Below are 22,165 nucleotides of genomic sequence, written 5' to 3' on the forward strand. Positions count from 1 at the left end.
CTGTACAGGACATTGGTTAGGCCACTGTTGGAATATTGCGTGCAATTCTGATCTCCTTCCTATCGGAAGGATGTTGTGAAACTTGAAAGGGTTCAGAAAATATTTACAAGGATGTTGCCAGGGTTGGAGGATTTGAGCTGTAGGGAGAGGCTCAACAGGCTGGGGCTGTTTTACCTTGAGTGTTGGAGGCTGAGGGGTGACCTTATAGAGGTTTACAAAATTATGAGGGGCATGGATAGGGTAAATAGACAATGTCTTTTCGCTGGGGTGGGGCAGTCCAGAACTAGAGGGCATAGGTTTAGGGTGAGAGGGGAAAGATATAAAAGAGACCTAAGGGGCAATTCTTTTCACGCAGAGGATGGGACGTGTATGGAATGAGCTGCCAGAGGAAGTGGTGGATTTTTATTTAGATTCAATTCCCTACAGTGTGGAAACAGGCCATTCGGCCCAACCAGTTCACACCGACCCTCCGAATAGTAACCCACCCAGACCCATTTCCCTCTGACTAATGCACCTAGCACTATGGGCAATTTAGCATGGCCAATTCACCTGTCTTGCACATCTTTGGACTGTGCGAGGAAACTGGAGCACCCGGAGGAAACCCACACAGACACTGAGAGAATGTGCAAATTCCATACAGACAGTCGCCCGAGGCTGGAATTGAACCGGGACCCTGGTGCTGTGAGGCAGCAGCAAGGCTAGTACAATTGCAACATTTGAAAGGCATCTGGTTGGGTTTATGAATAGGAGGGATATGGGCCAGGTGCTGGCAGGTGGGACTAGATTGGGTTGGGATATCTGGTCGGCATGGACGGGTTGGAGCAAAGGGTCTGTTTCCATGCTGTTCATCTCTATGACTATGACTTTTGGGTCTTTCGCTGTGTTCTTGAGTGGTTTTTGTGACCTGTTTAAAAAACAAAAATCAAAATTGTTTGTGGTTCTTGAAGAAGCTCAATGGTTTAATAATGTTCAAACATATCCGTAAATTTGGAAATGTCCAAAATTTAGTCCTGTGCAAAAATCACACGTCCAGGTATATGTAAAGTGACAGTTTTAAAAATCTTATAACTCGTGAGAAAGAATTAACTCCGAGGAGGATTGAGGCAAAACATTCACAAAATGATGTCATGTTGCACTTCATTTTGGTTTTCTTTTTTGCTCACCTCTTCATAGTTTGTTTTCCTCCTGGAAATTAAAACAAATGTTGCATTCAAATTGCATGTCGGGAAAACCTTCGCTTATTTATATCGTTTGGGAACATGTTGAATTTTTTTTAACAGCACTTAGAAATTCACTTTTTAAATGGATGTTCATAATTTTTTCATTGTTTGTGAACAACATCCTGTTTTTGAAAATACTTAGTTTGTGGATGAGCCTTTTGTGGCATCTGGACAGGGGTCCTGGATAATGGTTGCATGGGAGTCAGCTAGCATTAAACCTGAAGGCCTTCCCTATCAACCGGACAAACTACTGATCTTCCACAACCATTGTATTGGAGAGAAGACCTAGGAGGCCTTTACAGTCATGACTGCAGTAATCCTATTAAGTACCCTGTCTGATCCTCATGGCCTTTATTGCTATCTCTCATTTGCCTTAACACAATTAGACTGGGTAGAACTGGTTCGTACAAGAGGGAAGGAGATGGGCATCAGAACATGTTCTCTTTGTTAGGCTCTTCAACATCCTGTTTACGATGGTAATCACGAATGTCAGGACCCAGCTGATTGCAGTGTAAGCAATAATTTTTGATATCCCTTTTTTGCACAAGGTTGTTAGGTGATCCTGATTTCTGGTTGGACAAGGGGTGCTCAACATCTGGTATGTGAGCATTTCCAGAACTCCTGCAAAAGTTATTACCTACCTGTTCTCGGGCTATGTTAGCACAAGATCATCTCATCCCAGACTTGTAGATTTGGGCATTTTAGCATCGACATTGGTGTCTTTGATGTCAGCGCTGGTTCCAATGGTTACACACTTGCATTTGTTCAGGAAGGTTATGGATTCTGACACTTCAAGTGATCGCAAGATGGTGGTGTTGGCAAGATGGGCCCAGCAATGTGTAATGGTGCCAGAATGTGGTGACCTTGACATTGTTGGGTCTGATGCAGGTGGTGGCGAGGTGGTAGCAATGGTGGGTCCAGTGCAGGTGGTGTTGGTGAGTCCAGCTCAAGACTCTTGGTAGCGGAGGCAAGGGTGATCTGGACATTTTCGTTTTCATTTGTTTTGGTTTCTTTAATTTCTGCTAGTTTTTAATTCTAACTATTGTATTCTAAGATGGCGCAGGAGAATGGTAACTCTGTATGGTTTTCACTGTATTCCTGTACTTGGGTTCACGTGACAATACAACTCAGATTTGATTTAACGTCCAGATCTTCTCTCATGGTCCGAGCTTCTGCTGATGACAGGGGTTTGAGGACTCTGGCTCTATATTCGATGGAATTTAAAAGAATGAGATGGGGTACTAATTGAAACTTACAAAATACTGAAGAGCCTGGATGGAGTGGATGTTGGGGAGATGTTTCCATTAGCAGGTGGGATGAGAACCCGAGGGCACAGTATTAAAGTAAGGGGAAGACTCTTTAGAACAGAGATGAGGAGAAATGTCTTCAGCCGGAGTGTGGTGAATCTATGGAATTGTTTGCCACAGAGGGCTATGGAGGCCAGGTCATTGAGTATATTTAAGACAAATAGATAGGTATTTGATTGACAATGTGATCAAAGGTTATGGGGAGAAAGCGGGAGAATGGGGTTGGGAAAGTTATCAGCCATGATTGAATAGCGGAGCAGACTCATTGGGCTGAATTCTAATTTCTGCCCCTATGTCTTCTGATCTTATGGGCCTGGATTATTTGTGAACTCCTCTTTAACTGTACCCAGTGTTCCCTTTTTGTCTCTCTCTGGCTTAGTTTTTGCCATGGCTCTTGTGATCACACAAACCAGTTTTGCTTCACTGTGCAAGGGTTTACTTTCAACTACACTGTCCCAACAATGCCTGAAATCACCTGGGAAACCATTCTTGCACTTGCTTTCTTAACATGTATCAAGGTCACTTTTTCCTACTGGCTGAGAATACATAAATAACTGCTCATTCTTGACTAATTTCTGTCTGGAGATTTTAAAGTTTGGCTATATAAGGGATGTGATCTGCTTCAGGGGAAGCAAGTTTTTTTGGTTGAATTAATTCTCTAATTTACTCATCCTCTATTTTTCTTGAATTTCACATTCTCTGGATGTAACTCTGTCTTGTTAAATGTTTTTGTTTCTTTAATAGTGTACCTCATTGCATGTTTCCATCTCCTATTTTCATTGAATGTGTAACTTTTATAACTTGTTCCCGAGACTCCTTGTCTTTGTTTATTATTCAGCTGTACGTTGCACATATGGTGGAGAAAGTCCACTTTATTATGGACTTTTTAAAAGTTTGATCTTGCCCTTCTGAATGTTCATCGAATCTATAAAGAATAGACTTGTAATTCCATCACTCTTTTGTTCCAGCTGCATTGGTTTTCAGAATCAAAGTTTTTAGTAAACAGCTATCTCTATCAAACGCAAAATCACATAGAACATTAAAACATTACAGCACAATACAGGCCCTTTGGTCTTTGATGTTGCACTCACCCATGAATCCAATCTGAAGCCCATCTAATCTACACTGTTCCATTATCATTCTTATATTTATCCAATTACCAGTTAAATGCCCTTACAGTATGGCGAGTCTACTATTGTTGCAGGCAGGACATTCCATGCCCTTCGTACTCACTGGGTCAAGAACCGACCTCTGAAATCTGTCCTATATCTATCACACTCAGTATAAAGCTAGCCATCGTGCTAGCCATCAACTGTCTGAGGAAAAAGGCTCTCACTGTCCACCCTATCTAATCCTCTGATCATCTTGTATGTCTATTAAGTCACCTCTGAACCACGACTCCACTGACTTTAGTGTCATTCGTAAATTTACTAACCCAAAACCGATCCTTGCAGTACAGCTCTAGTAACTGAACTCCAGGATGAACATTTCCCACCAACCACCACCCTCTCTCTTCTTTCAGCTAGCCAATTTCTTATTCAAACTGCTAAATCACCCTCAATCCCTACAATGTAGACAGAGGCCATTTGACCCATCGAGTCTGCAGTGCCTTTCCGAAGAACGTCCCATCCTTTCCCAGTTAACACATATTTACCATCGTTAACTCACCATGCCTGCACATCCCTGAACACTTACGATTCAATTTAACATGTCAGTTTGGCCAATCCATGTAACATGCATATATTTGGACTGTGGGAAGAAACTGGAGCACCTGGAAGAAACTCATGCAGACACAGGGAGAATGTCCACACAGACAGTCACCAAGGCTAGAATTGAACTTAGAATTGATGTGCTAACTACAGTGCCACTGTGCCGCCCCAAGCCATTGGTTTACTTGAGAATTATTCAACAATGTTTAATTACAATCTAAGATTGCTGCATCTCAAAATAAAACCTCAATGTCACGCCTTGGCGTGCCCATTTGCCACCGGGCGGTGGGGATCCCCAGTGGAGGGCTCTCTACGCGGGAGTCCTCCCCCTTTCTCTCGGGGATCTGGGGTGGAGGGTGCTGCACGCAGCAGTCCCCTGCAACCGCAGTCTGCGGTGGTTCACGGACTCCCAGCCCAACTGCTTGTTCTGTGGCGCTGTGGAGTCCGTGGACCATGTATATATTGGGTGTAGGCGTTTGCACTCCCTTTTTGATTTTCTTAAAAACCTTCTCCTCTGTTTTTGGCTACACTTCAGTCCCACGCACCAACACCCTGGGGTTGTTCAGGGAGAGGTGGGCGCCGCAGGGAGTGGAGTGCATCATTTCTCCCTCCAACTCTATTTTGATTTAGTCCCTACCCTCCCCCTCACTGTTTTGATCACACAGCACTGCCCTTTGATGTGAAGGGCAGTGTTTGTCACTGGCCACCCGGGTGTTTTCCTATCTTCCTGGTGGTGGAATTTGAATAAATATTCATGCACTTTGTGTCTTTCACTGTGTCTCACACAAAAAAAAGAAAAAAAAACCTCAATGTCTGTGATATCCCACTGCTGATGGCACTGTTGATATTTCTTATTTTTGGGGTTGCTATTCTATACAGTGTCAATCACGCATCTAAACTCTCTCGGCCAATGATCATGGGCAACTGCTCATGATGCCAGGATGATTGTTGTCCCCTTGTCTACTTCTGATTCAAATTTAGTTCTTATTCTTTCTAAGAACGAAAACTTACTTTCATGGTTCTCCCATGTGACAGCAATAGCTATTGGAATTCTATCATAAGGACAACAGATATAAGTTTCTCTTTGCTGCTGAGAAAATACCATTGGCAGTAGGAAGAGATCCTTTAGTGGCTAGGTCTAGGCCTTCCATTCTTATAACTTTCAAATCCTCTAATAACCATAATGCAATATCATGCTTTTACTCAATATTATTGACGTATATGTGGAAGCAGATAGACCACATCAGCTCAAGAATGCAGCTCATCATCACCTTTGCAAGGGCAACTATGGATGGGCAATAAATGCTGGTCCAACCAGTGATGCACACATCCCACAAATGAATAAAACATTACATTTGTGATTTAGTAGTATGGCACTTGATACATTTTTTGTTTAGTTTGTAGAAGGCTAATTTTCCTGTAAGACAAATAAATGAAAACTCATGCAGGATATACTAAATATAGAACACTAAGAGAACATAGTTTTAAAAAGGATCCCAATTTCCAAAAGGCCAAGACAATGTTTTAAAAATATTCATTGTTACTTTCTTTCTTTCTTTTCTTAGCCTGTGTCCTTATTTGTAAAATCCAGGATCCTGTATGCCTTTTTACCCACCTTCAATAATTTGTGCAACCTCAGTCTCTGTTCTTACATCTCCTTTAGAATTGCATTCTTCAGTTTATCTTCATTCTCCTTGCATTTCTGAAGAAGGGTCACTGGACTTGAAACATTAACTCTGTTTCTCTCTATCGATGCTGCCAGACTTGCTGAGTTTCTCCAGCAATTTCTGCTTTTTGTTCAGGTTTCTAACATCCACAGGTCTTTGTTTTATATCTACTGCCACTATGGGTAGTCTGAGCCGGACTCCGATCAGTCTGGTTTGGTACAGAGTTGAAAAGGATTTGGAGAGGCCTTTTGTTTATATGTAAACAGATGAGACTTCAGGCCAAAGTGGTCATGCTTTAGAAATGACCAGTGTAATGAAAGGGAAGTGGTCCGCTCTCTAGTTGAGCTGAGCAGTTTTAGTTCAGTCTTGAACTGATGAGAAGTTCAACAGGGAGCTGTGTGGAAACTCTCTCTCACTCTCTCTCTCTCTCTCTTTTTCTCTCTCTCTCTCTCCCCAATTTCAATCTGTAAGCATGTGTACCATTTATACTGGTTTTTAACAGGAGTTTGCTAATTGAGACTTGTGTATATTCGGAACAGCATAATAAAGTCTAGTTGGATAGGTTGAGTTCTGTAGGGGTTCTTTATTCTTTTCTTTGTGTTTCATTGTGTAATTTTGTGAATAAATTCTTGTCTGTTTTAAAATCTAGTAGTCAACCTAGTTATCTTACTCTGGGTAATTCGCACTGTACACTTACCAAAACAAACTGCAAAGTTATGGTCTGGGACTACCTGCTTAACGTTTTGAGTCGTCTGGCCTAGTCCATAACACTAGTGTCACAAATTCATTGTATGAGTTTACAAAGTGGTTTCATTTGTGAAGCTGTAGTTCATTCACTTTGTAGTGACATAGCCTACCATGCTCTAATTCTGCACATGCATGCTTGGTGCTGCACCCAGTGGTGGTTGGTCTTAAACATAACCATTAGTTGAACACAATTTGCCTTTAACAATTCCATGCTGGTTTTTCTTGAATAAGCACAGACGAGATTAGAGGTTTTGTTGTGAGTAACTTGCCTTCTGTCCCTAGTGTCTATCTATCCTTTGCAAAACATGCAAGTCAGCAATATGATAAAATATCTTCACTTGCTTGGGTGGTTGTGATCCAACAGCTCAAGCTTGAATCTATCTAGGACAAAATCACCTGTTCAATTGGTAACTTATACACCACATTCACAATCCACTCAGTTTAGTACCAGCGCATAGTGGCTGCAATGCATACTATCTACTAGGTGCACCACATTAAATATTGCATTCTCAACTTTTGTTCATATCTCTCCCCAACTTTCCCTTCCCTTTTATTTATAATCTCTTCCTTAATTCCTACAATTCTCTGGAAGGTCTTTGTTCCTTCCAGTTCTGCCTTTGTGTACTTCACATTTTTTTGTCCCAGTAGTCTAGTTTGAAGCTGCTTACAACATGCCTTTATTGGTATTTCCCAATGTGTCTCCTTCGTTGGCTTTGTTTCAATTTTTGACTGGATATGTCGCTGTGATGTTCCTTTGAGATATTTTGCCATGTCATGGTGCTGTATGATTACAAAGTCTTATTCATAACTCCATAAACCTCTTTAGTTACCTACTCGAATCAAGGATAGCATACAGTTTTAGTGCTTATTGAGGACCTCACTTCCTTCTAGTTGATTTCAACTTTAGTGCTCAGTCTACCTCGAACTGAAAATTATACATCAATTCCTCCTGCTGATTCCCTATTGCCCTGTACATGATGGCCAAACTATGTAATTGATATCAATTCTTGCATTGAAGACCCTTAGGAGGTACAGTTCCTTGGTGCTGGTAATTCTATTGATGGGAGTATAGAATTGATTCTTGGCATCTGAGATGGAGCTTGGTTTCAGGGTTATAGATGCACAATGAAATTAATCCAATCCATGCTTGTTGACAGGTGAAGGATAAGAATTCTCTCTGAGCCTTCTATGGGAGGTTTCAGTCATCCAGAGTGAACTGGTTCTTAGTGGTGCAAAACCCACTCCATGCTCCTATGTTGCCTTTTGAGTTTTTCATTGCCAGAAGAATGTTTGATATTTCTCTTTAAGGGATATACTTCGAGTAACACAACTGTGTCGGCATTGAGACTTGTAAATTATGTGTTGATCACAGCTGTATTTCGTACATCAACAACCTGAAGAGGGTTATTGGTAAGGGCAAGTGCCATGACCCTTACTTTCTACCTTTTATCGCAAACGACTGGTATCGCCTTTGATTGAGTTTAGCTTGTCTGGTGCATTGGTTGTCCACAGAGATACAGTGGCCCTGGTTAATGACTTCGCTGATTCAAATTCAATTAATAAAGAAATCTAGGTGTTAAGATAAGTCTTAGTAATGATGCTGGAAAATTATCATTGACTGCTTCAATAATGCCTTTCATGGAAGGAAATCTGGCTTGCATGTAATTTTGGACCCCCAGCAATGTGGTTGATTCTTAATTGCTCTTTGAAAAGAGTGGGTATGCCACTCAGTTCAATTTGCAATTAGGAATGGACAACAAATTCTGGCCTTGCTAGCAGCACCTGTTCCCCATGAAAGAATAAAATACAAGATTAGTAACTTACAAGACCATAAGAAATAGGAGCAGGAGTAAGCTCTACCTTTCAATAAGACCATGGCTGATGTGACATTCCTCATGTCAATTTTCATATCTTCTCCCTGTAATCCTTGATTCCTCTACTGATAGTGAATTGCTGAGAGATAACTCTGTACGCTCCAAACATCCATTGAAGCAAACAGGCCATGGCAGGACAGCACAAATTGAGCTGTGCATTAACTATTCAATAAGATCCCATGATATCTCCCACCATTGGAAGTGACTCCTGACATGCCTTTGAACAAGTGTTTATAACCTGTGATAAAAGATTAATATGTTATTGTTGTTTAGGCATTTGGATTCTAAAGTAAAGGATTTTGGTTTTAGTTCTATGAAACTAACTTATTTTTAGCATTAGCATTAGCTTCAACAAGGAATTCAAAACAGTAGTTTTGGAAAAGCTCGTAACTTAAGCTTCATGACTAGAAAAGCACCTTGGGGAGATAATTGTTGGAGTGTTTGCTTGGCTATCGTTCAAGGCTGGGTGAATAGTGCAAGTCCCTTGAGTTGTCGCAACATTGGAATCCGCTTCTTTGTATTGTCAATAATGGTCAAAGGAAAGGGTAAACGAAACCAGTTCTATTTGGTACGACATCTACTTGCCATTAGACCCATTAAAGATGGAGATGAAGAGACTTTTTCCTGAGGGTAGTGAATTTGTGCAGGAAAGGGGTGTGTTTTAGAGTATATTCAAAGCTGATTAACGGAATAACCAAGTGATGGGGATAAGGCAGGAAAATGGAGTTGGGGATTGTCAGATCAATCACGATCTCACTGAATGGTAGGAGAGCTTGTTGGTCTAAATGGCCCACTTCTGCTCTTGTGTCTTATGGTCTAACTTTGGATGTTATTAGAGAAAACTTGGAAGTAACCTGAGCTGCCACTTAAGTATGAATGATGTCAAGAATGCCTACACATACTGGAAAACTGTACTAAAAATAAAAATTGCTAAGATGTCAAATTGTCTCGATAAAGATAAGGGATGACTGTTCATTAGAGATAATTCCATTTGTTGTAGGTTCACACATAAAGTTATCTGTTTTTGTCTTTCAGATACAAAGTGGTCTGCAGTGTTACAATGATGTAGCATTGGACGCCTGGCTGGGAGATCTTTGATAGAATCCCTGTCCAGATTGAGGTGAGATTACCAAACACAAATGAATCATCAAAATGAAGGAAGGAGGTAGTTCCCTACTTCATTGTTTCTGTATTTGCTTGATAATAGATTGCACAGTTGATGGAAATCTCCGAAATGTTTTAAGTTTTTTCTTGTCAATCTTTTAAGCGTAAACAATACAGATGAAATCCTGAAGTACTTTGCACTATACCTAGTGAGGCAAATTTATGAATTGTGCTCTCCTTGTATGTGTATGTGCACAGTTGACTTTTTATTAAAAAGTCCCTAGAATTCAAAAGAGTAATAACTTCACTAGCGTGTTATGAATTAAGTAAAAGAAACATCATGTCAAATCTTATTATCCAGTTTGTTTTGTTGAAAAGTGTTTTTCAAGGTTGTTTGTTGAATTTAGGTACTTGTACTCTGCACGGAATTGTAATCTTTGTTGTTAGTGGACTCATGTTTCAAAACAGATTACCAAAATTACAAGTATTTGGCATATACAAGCAAAACGGCTGTCAGTATTTTTAAATAAAAGGACATAGTTCTATAGAAAATTGCATGAAGATTTCTTCTAATCCAAAAATGTGCTTGAACTAACTACTAGATCTCTAAATGCCAGAAATAAACAACTTTATCATGCACAATATTTCATGATAAAGGAACAGTACAGGATCTGTGCATAAGACCATAAGACATAGGAGTGGAAGTAAGGCCATTCGGCCCATCGAGTCCACTCCGCATGCATGGCCAGGGCAGTCACTTTCCATGTGCTCACTTTTGATAAGGCTAATCTAACATCTGATGCAGGAACTATGGGTACGGGTGCACCTGAGGCTGTTGGGGCAGGTGGCATCGTTTCACTGACCTTCTGTTCAAAACGAGCAGAGAATGCATTGAGCTCACTGGAGAGGGATGCATTGTTGTTAGCAGTTCCACTTGACTTTGCTTTGTAGCCCATTATATTGTGGAAGCCTTGCCATAGTCAATGTGTGTTTGTATGCTTAGTCTGGGGCTCTAGTTTAGTCTAGTATTTTCCCTTGACATCGCTGAAGTTTTGTGAAGATTGCATCTAGATTTCCTGTATATGTCAGGGTCACCTGACTTAAACATATCCGACCTGGACCTCTGATTAGCTTCTTTGGCATGCAGTCCTCTGCACCCTTACTGATGAAGTTTGTGACAGTGTTGGTGTGCTCATTTAGGTTGGCCACTGAATTCTTGACTATGAACCAGTCCACCGATTTGAAACAGTCACATAGGAGGTCATCGTTACCTCAGATCAGCACTGCATGACTTTCTGCGCTGATCCTTAAGCTTCAGTTCATGCTTGTAAGCCAGGAGAAGGGGCATTGCCTTCTTGTTTGATTTACCAAAAAAGTGGGTGGGGGATGGAATGGTAGGCATCTTTGGCTTTGTCGCAGTGATCAAGGGTGTTTGTCTCTGGTGGGACAGGAGATGTGTTAATGGTATCTTGGTAGCACACTCTTGAGGTTGGCATGATTAAAGTCACTGGTTACGATGAAGAAGACCTCGGAGAATTGTATCTCAAGGCTATTTGTGGCAGTGTATGTGTCATTAGGTGGACTCTTCACTTGCTCATGGTGTGGGATGTAAACTGCTGTTAGGACAGCAGAAGTAAACTCCCCCTGCAGGTAATAGGGATGACATTTCACCGTTAGATAATCCAGGTCTGGGAGGGGCAGTATCTCATCAAGGTCATTACATCCAAGCACCAAGAGATGTTCATTAGGAGGCAGACCCCTTTGCCCTACCTAAGGACACTGTGCTGTCCATGCAGTGAATTGAGAAACCCTCCGGTTATAAGGCACAGCCAGGTGAAGCAGGAATAAGCCATATCTCTGTTAAACTGAAGACACAGCAGTCTTTCAATTCTCTTTGGAGATGAGTCTAGCTTTAAGTTCATACAGCTTATTTTCAATTGCTTGGACATTTGGCAGGCATATGCTGGGGAGGGAGGACTTGAAACCACAATGTCTGAATCTCACCTGCAAGCCAATGATTCTACCATGTTTCCTGGGGAAGTGGCTGCTTCTGGGATAGATCCCATCATGTGCTAGGGAGATGTATACTTAATGCTTTTCAAAACACCAAACACCTTTTTTCATATGACATGCCCTAGAATATCAACATACCCCTCTGTAGACTTGCTAACCACCATGTCCTTCTTCTTCATGAATAGTGATGCAAAGTATTCATTCAGGACCTCACCCATATCCTGCTGGCTCCACTCATAAATGCATATCTTGATGTTCTTGGTAACAGAAAATTGTTTATATGTTATATTGCAAATATGCTGGACTTCATGGATGAAAATAGAAAATAGTATTTATTGCAGTGTTGTCCTAAACTTTTCACTACATTTGATGTCAGTCCAATTAGTCACCAAACTGTTTGTCCTTGAGTTGTTCACATACTTGCAAAAAAGTTTGTATCCAAAGACTCAGTTGTTCTTGATCCTTCAGATGATTTGATCTTTTAAATTTTCAGAGTAGTTGCTTCTTGAGGACCTCTCACAATTCATCGGAGTTGATTTCCATCACTTGTGTGTGTTTGGGTATTCGTGAAGAGCAGTGTCCAGAGTGAAAGGCATCTATGGAATCCAGGTTGATTTATAAGTTCTTGAATCTCTGTGATAGCTGACTATCTGATTTTTAGTTTTGCCATTGCAAGCAAAAGTTTACACCAAACAACAGCAGTTGCTTTTAGAAAGATACTGGACCAGAGCTTTATTAAAGGCTTAGTCCGTTATCTTAAAATAAAATCTAAAGTAGTTATTTGCTTTTTTTCAGTTGAAAATGGTTTGGGAGCAATCAAGTGATTCCAGACCTAAAAAAGGGAGATTTTCAAAAAATAGAAGCATTGAAAATGCTTAATGATTAATTAAAACCTCATTTTGCAAATAGCATTTTCCCTACTTTACAAAAAAGAGTTGTAGCCTTTACCATTAAGACCTATCAAATAATTAGCAAATAAAGACAGAAGTGAAAAGTGAATTGTTTTGTTTTGGCTGATCGATATTAAGTAATGTCTCTACGCTGATACTCAATTTTCTGCTATTTTTTAGCTCCAGTGATAGATAGTTGCTGTGAAGATTAAGAAAATGGTGGTAAATGGCCATTAGGAAACAGACTGGTGGTTAGATCTGATGTACCTTTGCTGTCTTACATGAAGATAACAGCCGTGTATATTTATAAAACTTGAGTTTTATAATGGTAGAGACGTTCGCTTTCGTAGAAGCTCAGACTAAATAATTTAAGCAGGCTGAAAGTTTGTCTGTCTGGATTCCGTATTCTGAGCTGCAATTGGCAACATTAAAAATGCTTGGCTGGAAATAGTACTTGAAACAGTTAAGGTCTCCAATAAGATGCTAATGCTTCTGAGCTGACAACAATTGGGTCCTTGTTAATTTCAAACCCTGTGTAGGCTTCTCTGTTGAAAACTATTGAGGGTATTTTTGTGTAACAGCTGTTCTCTGAAGGCCACATATGGAAGATTTGAAAACTGGAGAGCTGAATACTTGGCACATATCTTGACGAGAATTCAAGCTCCTCACACCCATCCTGTTTGCTGACTCACTATTCATGCCTTCTAAATCCAGAGGTTTCCATTTTTGAAAATTATCAATTGAGATCATTAGATCACAACAACACATTTTATAATACTCTCCTTTAACAGCAAAATGCCAAAATTATTGGATGTTCAAGTGATTAGCACATAATGCAATTGTAAAAGTCATAGGATATCATACCCACAGCTTACATATTAGAATATGTTTTCACATTGTGTATATATACAAGAAAACTCCGTTCCAATCTAGTTTCCTAATTAATTTTAAAATGCAGCATTCCAGGCTGTCATGAGCAGCTGCTTCAGTGGGCAGACTCTGGTTAGCTGCTCAGTAGTAGGAAAAGCAATAGTAGAATGTTGTTATGGTGTAGTGGTAATAGTATCCCTACCTCTGAGCCTGGAGACCTGTGTTCAAGACACACCTGCTCCAGAGGATGGTGTGTCATATCATCTCTGAACAGGATGAGTTGAAAATAGGAATAAATGAATGATTTATTGTCACATATACATAGGGAAATACAGTGAAAAGTGTTCTGTCATCACAATCCGGTGTCTTTTGACATACAAAAGAAAGAAAATACTTAAATGGAGTTCATCTTCATCGGCCAGGTCCCAAACATGACTGCAAAACTAATGCCAGGTCTCAGCAATGTTCCCACTCTGGGCCTACTGCAGCCAGGAGTCCCCACTCCAGTCACTGTCAACACCACTCTGGCCTCCCCTTGATGTCAGAAAGATGAAAGTAAGAAGAAAAAGAAAAAGAGATGAAAAGGAGAGAGGGAGAACAAAAAGAACTTGGTTGGCCTGGAGTGGAGGAGGATAACGTGCTGGTGCTGCTATCTTGAATAGTAGGGCTCAGTCTCCCCTCCATGCTGCTGGGCTCACTTTGACCTGTTGCCACTGCTGCCACGCATGCTCAAGAGGCTGAGTCAGCAGTCGCCCTGCTGAAGATACTGAAAAAGGCTTTTAAAGAGGGGAACAAAAAGGAAAAGAGCAAAAGTAAAAAGAGTGAAAAAAGAAACAAAGAAAGTAGACAGAGGTGGACAAGCCTTGGACCAGAAGCTCGAACACAATACTGCTTCTCCACCGCCCTCTTGGAATATTGCAGTGTCTTAAACTGTGAAATTTTATTTGAAATTCTCTGTGATGTAGGCTTGAACTAACAACCCTTGGGCATGTATTCAGTGGCATAATTGTTTGGCTGCCATACCTTTAATTATTCCTGAGGTTGTTTTGGATTTGAAGAGTTGGTTTGTGTTTCCATTTCCAAAACATGGTCTTACTGTGTTTCTATTCATTTGAAGTGAGTTAGATCCATCTTGCACTCCACTTACAATCACGTCTCTGATGTAATGTTTCCATCGGGACCTCGGGCTGCCCTTCGGATAATCCGATTTTTGGATAATTGGTATTTGGATAATCGAGGTTCCTCAGTCGTCAAGTTTGCAAATGACACAAAAGTAGGTGAAAAGGCAAGTAGTGAGGACAACACTGAGTCTGCAGAGGACATAGGCAGCGATACTGAAAGAACTGGATATTTCGAAGACTGGATGGTGACTGGTTTGGATGGAAAATTGTAGGTATGCCATTCCCATATATCTGCTGTCAAAGCTGCACGACTCCCGTGTTCATTACAGTCTTGGGCACGTGTGGACAAAAGATCTGAACTCCAGAGGTGTGATAAGAATAACTGTCCCCTGACACCAGGGCAATATTTATACAAATATGGGATTAAAGAGCTGTAGCAAAATTGGGATCAATGGGAATGGAGGAGGGGGAATGTCTCTACTTGTGAGAGTCATACCTAATAAAGTGGAAGGTAGTTTTGGTTAAGACCATAAAGATATCTGAGCACAAGTAGGCTGTTTGCCCTGTCAAGTCTGTTCCACCATTCAATGAGTCCATGACTGATTTGATATTCCTCAAATCCATTTTCCTACCTTTTTCCCTATAACCCATGATTCCTTTACTGATTAAAGATATATCTTGGCCTTCAATATAGTTAAAGATACAGCCCTAATAGGCTTCTCTGATAAACATTTCCACAGATTCACTTCCCACTAAGAGAAGAAATTCCTCGTCGGCTATCTTCAATGTGCAATCCCTTATTCTGAGATTCTTCCGTCTGATCACAGGGCAGAGTTGTGCTCTCATTGCCTTGTAATGACCATTCTGTAAGTTTAGCACAGTTGTTTGCAACCCAAGTTGGCAAAATTAACCTGCCCTGATACCTTCAGAGCATTGGGTGTCCTGCTGGTGTATTCTTGTGTATGTGACCACCTTGCATGCTGTACACCTTCAGGGATTGTGGACAAATACATAAAGATCCTGCTACTCCTTTTGTCCCTCTGAGCTTCATAGTGTTCTGCCGTTTATTGAGCACTCCCTTTCTGTCTATATTGAATTTATTTGATATAGATAAAACTATCAGTGTCTCTTCGCAAATTTTAGCTTCCATCTGCATGACTTCTGTATGCATTTATCTTTGTGTTTTCAATAAATTTAATAATTGATCTTCTATATTACTCAATCAGATATTGAAAGCTCTCAATATAAATGTGAAAGCCAAGATAAAAGTGCAGCATGCACAGAATTCTTGGCATCACGAACTAAGAATACATCAGAAACGAACTTATTCTTTACAGGGTAAATGTGCCAAATATGGTAGTGCTAATCAAGGGAAGGAAGTTTTGTTATCTTCAGTAAGATTTGTATAGTAAGCGAGATGGCCATTTGCTCAAGGATATGCTATATGGGAGGTAACCCATGCCAAGACACCGGCAAGACACCCAAAACTCTGATTCAAGGATGTTATGAAAAGAAAACATAAACATTTTCAATATCAATCACAGCAAATGGGGAACACTGGTTGACAATCAATGCAAATGAAAATACCAGCTTTGGCAGATGTTTGTCACTCACTGCCCTGTAATTTCAGATGCTCCAAAGCTGATGCTAACTGCTCAAAAAATATCAGCAGCAATCATCATGTAGTACCCTTCACAAGTGACATTTCTGGAGGACACAGCCATTCCAGAATTGGCTGGTTCGGCCTACAATCTCATCATCTCGCGTAGATGAAAAGATGTCAACCAGTTGTCTTATCATCTGTCTTGAATAAATATGGTGAAAAGCTGAAGTCCCTGTGGGACACTGCTATCTACATCCTGCCAATTAGAGTGTTGTCATTAACTCCAATCTGTCTCACGCCGCTCAGCCAATTTTCTAACCAAGTCAATAAATTGCCATCAAATGCATGGTCTTCAAATGCAGCTAATGGTTTCTCTTTCACTATAGTTCTACAAATTGTCAAAATTGAGCCTTTCCAAACTTACATGACTGGATTGAGGATTTTTGCATCAGCATTGGTGAAATTCAAAGGTTTTGTTCAATGAATTGAAAAATAAGAATGATTGCCAGTAAGGCTGCTGTGGAGGGTTCTTAGTTGAAATTGGACTTGTTAAACAAATTAACTGAAAGACAAATCCTGTCAGCTTTAGTCTGATTACGTACACAGCCACCAAGACCAATATCAGGTTGGCATCTTGTGACTCAAATTGAGAAATTTCCAGGCATGCATTTAAATTATTCATGACCCTGATGTTTCAATGTTATAGCATCCTATTGGAAAGCACATAAATGTCTAGCCTTTGGCACGTATACTCAATCTGCCTTAAATTCTACTGAACTTAGCATTATCATTAAAATGAAATGTCCTGTATGAGCATTAAAGGGTCACACCTTTTTTTTCATAATGTTTCATAAGTTTTGACTTTAACCTGTGGCACTTGCATTCAAATCAATCTCAAACATATTAGTGAAGAAATTTCCTCTCCCAAGCTGCACAGTGGCTCAGTGGTTAGCACTGCAGCCTCACAGAATGAGGGACCTGTGTTTGATTCCAGCGTTGGATGACTGTCTGTGTGGAGTTTGCACATTTTCCCCCTCTCTGCGTGGATTTCCTCCAGATACTCTGGTTTCCTCCTGCAGTTCAAAGGTGTGCAAGCTAGGTGGATTGGCCATGTTAAATTGCCCTGAGTGTCCAGGGATGTGCAGGTTAGGTGGATTTGCCTTGGGAAATGCAAGGTTACAGGGATGGTGTGGTGGTGGGTTTGGGTGGAATGCTCTTCGGAGGGTCGGTGTAGACTCGATAGGCTGAATGGCCTACTTCCACACTGTAGAGATTCTAAGTAATTTCTAAGTTCTAAGTGAAAGGGGGCTACATGGTTGATAAAAAATGTTTGTGATTTCTGAAGGCAGTGTTGTGAGCTTAGCCATTTGCAGCTCCATTTTCAAAAACTATGCCTCTGCATGGGCAATATCTGAAAAGAGACTATTCAATTTAACCATGCTGTTGTTGTATACTCTTCATTGTCCTAGTTAAACGTACCTGTCCTGTTCTTGTATGCCTCCATATCTTTTTAGTTCATTCACATATTCAGTCTAATCTTGATGGCTGATCGTTTCTGCCATACCATTCATCCTGGAAACGAATCCTGTAGCTTCTCAGTTATCACTACAGCAGCCATACTTAATTGTATCCTGATGTATAGCCTTATCCCAAGTTCACAATTTTCAATTGTATTCCCAATGTTCATGTGTTCATACCCATTAACATATTCTCTAAGGGGAAACATTTAAAGACTGCCAAACAAGTTATGTGAGTGGACTGAAACTTGGCAGATAGAATATAATGTGAGAAAATAGGATGTTATGTACTCTGGCAGAAAGAGTAAAGGGACCGGATTATTATTGAAGTGGAGAAAGACTGCAGAAAGGGGATTTAAGGGTCCTCATGCATAAATCACTTAAAGCTACCATACAGGGCAAGGAAATGGCACCCTAAGCAATAGTGAGATACGAGAAAAGATTGAGGATATTACAGGAGTTAATGAGAGCAAGTTTAAATAGGAAGAGCTGGCAAAAGCACAGCAGGGAATGAGAGAAAACTGATGAATTAAACTCCATTTATTTCATTGCAAGACACCTCGCAGGTAAGGCAGATAAACTCAGCACATGAATGGGAACATGAGACTGGGATATCATAGCTACAACAGAAACATGGCTGAGGTAAGGATAGGACTGGCAGCTCAGTGTTCCGGGATACAGATGCTATAGGCAGAATAGAAGGGGAGGTAAAAGAGGAATGATTGGTGGCGTTTTTGATTAGGGAAAATATCATGGCAGTACTTAGGATATTCCTGAGGGATTGTCCAGTGCTGCTATATGGGTGGAACTATGATATAGGAAGGAGGTGATCACTTTGATGGGATTGTACTATAGTCTCCCTCAACTGTCAGCAGAAAATTGAGGAGCAAATATGAAGGGAGTTCACAGATAGCTTAAAAAGTAATAGGGTTGTAATGATAGGGGATTTTAACTATCCAAACATAGACTGGCACTGCCAGAGTGTTACAAGCTTAGATGGGGAGGAATTTGTTAAGTGTGTTCAAGAAAACTTTCTCAATCATTGTGTAGATGGCCCAACTAGAGAAGAGGCAAGACTTGACCACCTCCTGAGAAATAAAACAGAGCAAATGACTGAATGGTTAGTGTAGGAGTACTTTGGGGCCAGTAACTTACTGGTTAATGTTATTAGTTATAAAATAATGGAAAAGGATAGGCATGGGCCACAAGTTAAGGTTCTGCATTGGGGCAAGGCCAATTTCGTTGCTATTAGACATGACCTTTCAAAAATTAATTGGCAGAGACTATTTTCAGGTTAAAGGGCTGATTGGCGAATGAGAGACTTTCAAAAACGAGCTAATGAGAGTTTAGGGCCAGCATGTTCCTTTTGTGTGAAGGGCAAGACTGGCAGGAGTAGGGAACACTGGATGACTAGAGATATTAAGGTTTTGGTCAAGGAAAAAGGAGGCATATGTCAGGTATAGACAACTGGGATCAAGTGAATTCCTGGAGTATAGAGGGTGTGGGAGTACACTTCAGAGGGAAATCAGGAGGGCAAAAGGGGGACATGAGAAAGCTTTGGCAGATTGGGCAAAGCAGAATCCAGAGAGATTCTGCAAATATATTAAGCGTAAAAGATTAACGAGAGAGAATAATTCTCCTGAATGTCAATTTAGTAACGAAATATTATAGGATAGTCCAGCATAAGAAGAGCTGATTCAGTTCATAAGTTTTACAACAAGTGGAAATGGTGTAGATAACATGCATCTATCTGCTTCCCTCAATTTCTTGAAATCCTTGGTTAAATCAGCACTCAACTTTTTAAATTGGAAGCATAACCTTAACCTTTCTTTGTGGTTTCACCCTTAGAATGTAGGTACCAGTTTGATAAATCTACATTACATCCCGCCATGGCTACTGTATCTTTTCAAAAATATAATGCTCAATCTCCTCTGTTCAGAATAAAAGAAAATCAGTCAATTCATTTAAATTTTATCAATTGCATGTTTTCTGAAGAGGAACAACTTAGGAATGTGTAATAATTGCCTTGTTACTGCACATCTATGTGTACATGAGCCTTAACAGGAGTATCGGAACTACTCACACCCCTTGGCAGAGGTATGCAGTCTTGAATGTCCTCTTCAAATGTCCTTGCATGTGTTAGCACCCAATTATCAATTGAAAAATAAATATAAATGTGGTGAGATAAGATCTCACCTGGAGTCGCATGTAGGCCAGACCAGGTAAGGATGGCAATTTCCTTAGATTGGATTTGGGGGGAGATGATGGCATAGTGGTATTATCACTGGACTGTTAATCCAGAAATCCAATTATGGTGTGGGGACCTGGGTTCAAATCCAGCCATAGCAGATGATGGAATTTGAATTCCATTTTTAAAAAACTCTAGAATCAAGAGCCTAATAATGACCATGAATTAATTGTTGGAAAAACCCATCTAGTTCATTAATGCCCTTTAGAGAAATAAATTGCCGTCCTTCCCTGGTCTGGCCCAGAACCACAACAATGTGGTTGACTCTTAACTGCTTGCTGGGCAATTAGGGATGGGCAATAAATGGTGCCTAGGCAGTGACACCCTCCTGCCATGAATGAATAAAGAAAAAAAAAATGTTAGTGCATGAAAACCTTCGCACACTAGTGAGATTGTCATATATTTATAAAAACATGAAGCAGAAAATCAGAAGTTTTCTTCCTTGATATCCCAAATCTTATTTTTCCATTTTTGCAGTACTGTATTTTCCCAATTTTCTCACCTTTGCCACAGTCATTCAGAGGCTGGGAAATTTTTGCCCATAGTCGTATTTTCACCTGGTAAGCTTAACTTGATCAATGGAAAAAAAACATCTTGCATTTACTTATACCAACTCTAATGGAGAACCTCATAGTGGGAGAACTGAGTTCAAATTCATGGGGCATTGTTAATGGGGCTGGGAAAGAGGGAGCTGTTCCAATGGGATGGGTTCCACCTGAAACATGTTGGGACCAGAGTCCTGTCTAATCACATAACCAGGGCTGGAGGTAGGGTGTATGGTGGAGTGGAATAAGAAAATGAAAAGTAAAGAAGAAGGTAGGATTTTAGGTGAGTGATGAGACTAACTGTTACCAGAAAATAAAAAGAAGGGACAAAATGTGTGAATGTCATATTGCATGAAAGAACCATAAAAGTGTCAGGAAATTCAATAATAGAACAAACTTCAAGACTTTGAATATTAATGCACAAAACATTATTAAGATAGATAAGGTAGATAAACTGACAGTGCAAATAAATCTAGGTAAGTTAATATGATTTCCTACCTATTACAGAATCAAAACTGGGAGCTTAATGTTCAGGGAAATTTGACCTTTTGGAGAGATGGTAGAGATGGAAAAGATGTTGGGGTGGTACTGTTAGTCAGTATTAGGACAATTGTGAGAGATGATCTAGGCTAGAATTATGATCATTTGGGTGGAGGTAGAGAAACAACAAGGGAAAAAAGACATTGCTAGAAGTAGTGGAATGGTAGAATAGTCACTCTGTAGGAAAGGCTAGAAATCAATAAATACTGGGAGCATGTAAAAAGAACAGAACAATAATTATGAGTGACTTTAATCTTTATATTTGATTGGGTAAACCAAATTAGAAAGGGCAGCAGCGACAACAAATTCATAGAATACACTTGGGCTAGTTTCCTAGAGCATTATGTCATGTAGCCAACCAGAGAGCAAACTATCTTGGATCTGGATCAAAAGTGCGGTGCTGGAAAAGCACAGCAGGTCAGACAGCATTCAAGGAGCAGGAGAATCGACGATTCGGGCATTGGCCCTTCATCACTTTCTCCTATCTTGGATCTGGCAATGACTCAGGTTTAATAAATAATCTGAGTAAAAGATTCCAGAGGAAGTAGTGATCATTACATGACAGAATTTAATATTGTGTTTGAGAGTTATATAACAGGGTTTAACTTAAATAAAGGGAATTACAATGAAATGAGGATAGAGTTAGCTAAAGTGAAATGGGTGGATTGATTTGCAGGAATGTAAGCAAGCAATGGCAGACATTTAAGGAGGTAATTCATAACTCACAGCAAAAAAATGGTAACGTGGATCCTCCTGCTGTCTGGCTGAACCCTAGCCCCAGTTCTGAACCTTTCTCACCAGCCTCTCAGCTGCTGCCTCTGTCTCCTTGGTGACAGAACCCGACAAGATGTCACAATATCTCTAACCTGAATGCCAATTACACAGCAAACCACACCCTGCTACTGTCCTCCAACTGTCACCAGATCCGGATCCAACCCCATCTATTCCAGCATCAAAACAGTAAGTGGCAGCCATTCATGAGGTAATTCAAGATTTAGCAAAACATACATCCCAAAAAGGAGGAAAGATTTTAAGAGGGATTAAACTAATCATGACTAACCATGTAAGTTCAGAAAATCATTAATTTTGAAAGAAAAATGCAAAGAAGGAAGCAAACATCACCTGAAGTTGGAGATAAATTCAGAATCCAGCAAAGAAGGATGTAAACATAAGAAAGTAAACTACGAGGG

General features: G+C 40.3%; 1 protein-coding gene across 2 annotated transcripts in view; it reads left to right on the forward strand.

Annotated features, from left to right (window-relative positions):
* Positions 1-22,165, forward strand: part of rusc2 (RUN and SH3 domain containing 2) — a 128,524-nt gene that overhangs the window by 8,009 nt on the left and 98,350 nt on the right. Inside the window, exon 2 of one of the 2 annotated variants that reach the window (XM_043688079.1) lies at positions 9,560-9,689. The gene's annotated coding sequence lies outside the window, so the exon portion shown is untranslated. The remainder of the gene's footprint in view (positions 1-9,559; positions 9,690-22,165) is intronic. The other variant, XM_043688072.1, reaches the window with a different exon arrangement.

The sequence above is a fragment of the Chiloscyllium plagiosum genome, chromosome 1 (assembly GCF_004010195.1).
Source record: "Chiloscyllium plagiosum isolate BGI_BamShark_2017 chromosome 1, ASM401019v2, whole genome shotgun sequence".
Lineage (NCBI taxonomy): Eukaryota > Metazoa > Chordata > Chondrichthyes > Orectolobiformes > Hemiscylliidae > Chiloscyllium > Chiloscyllium plagiosum.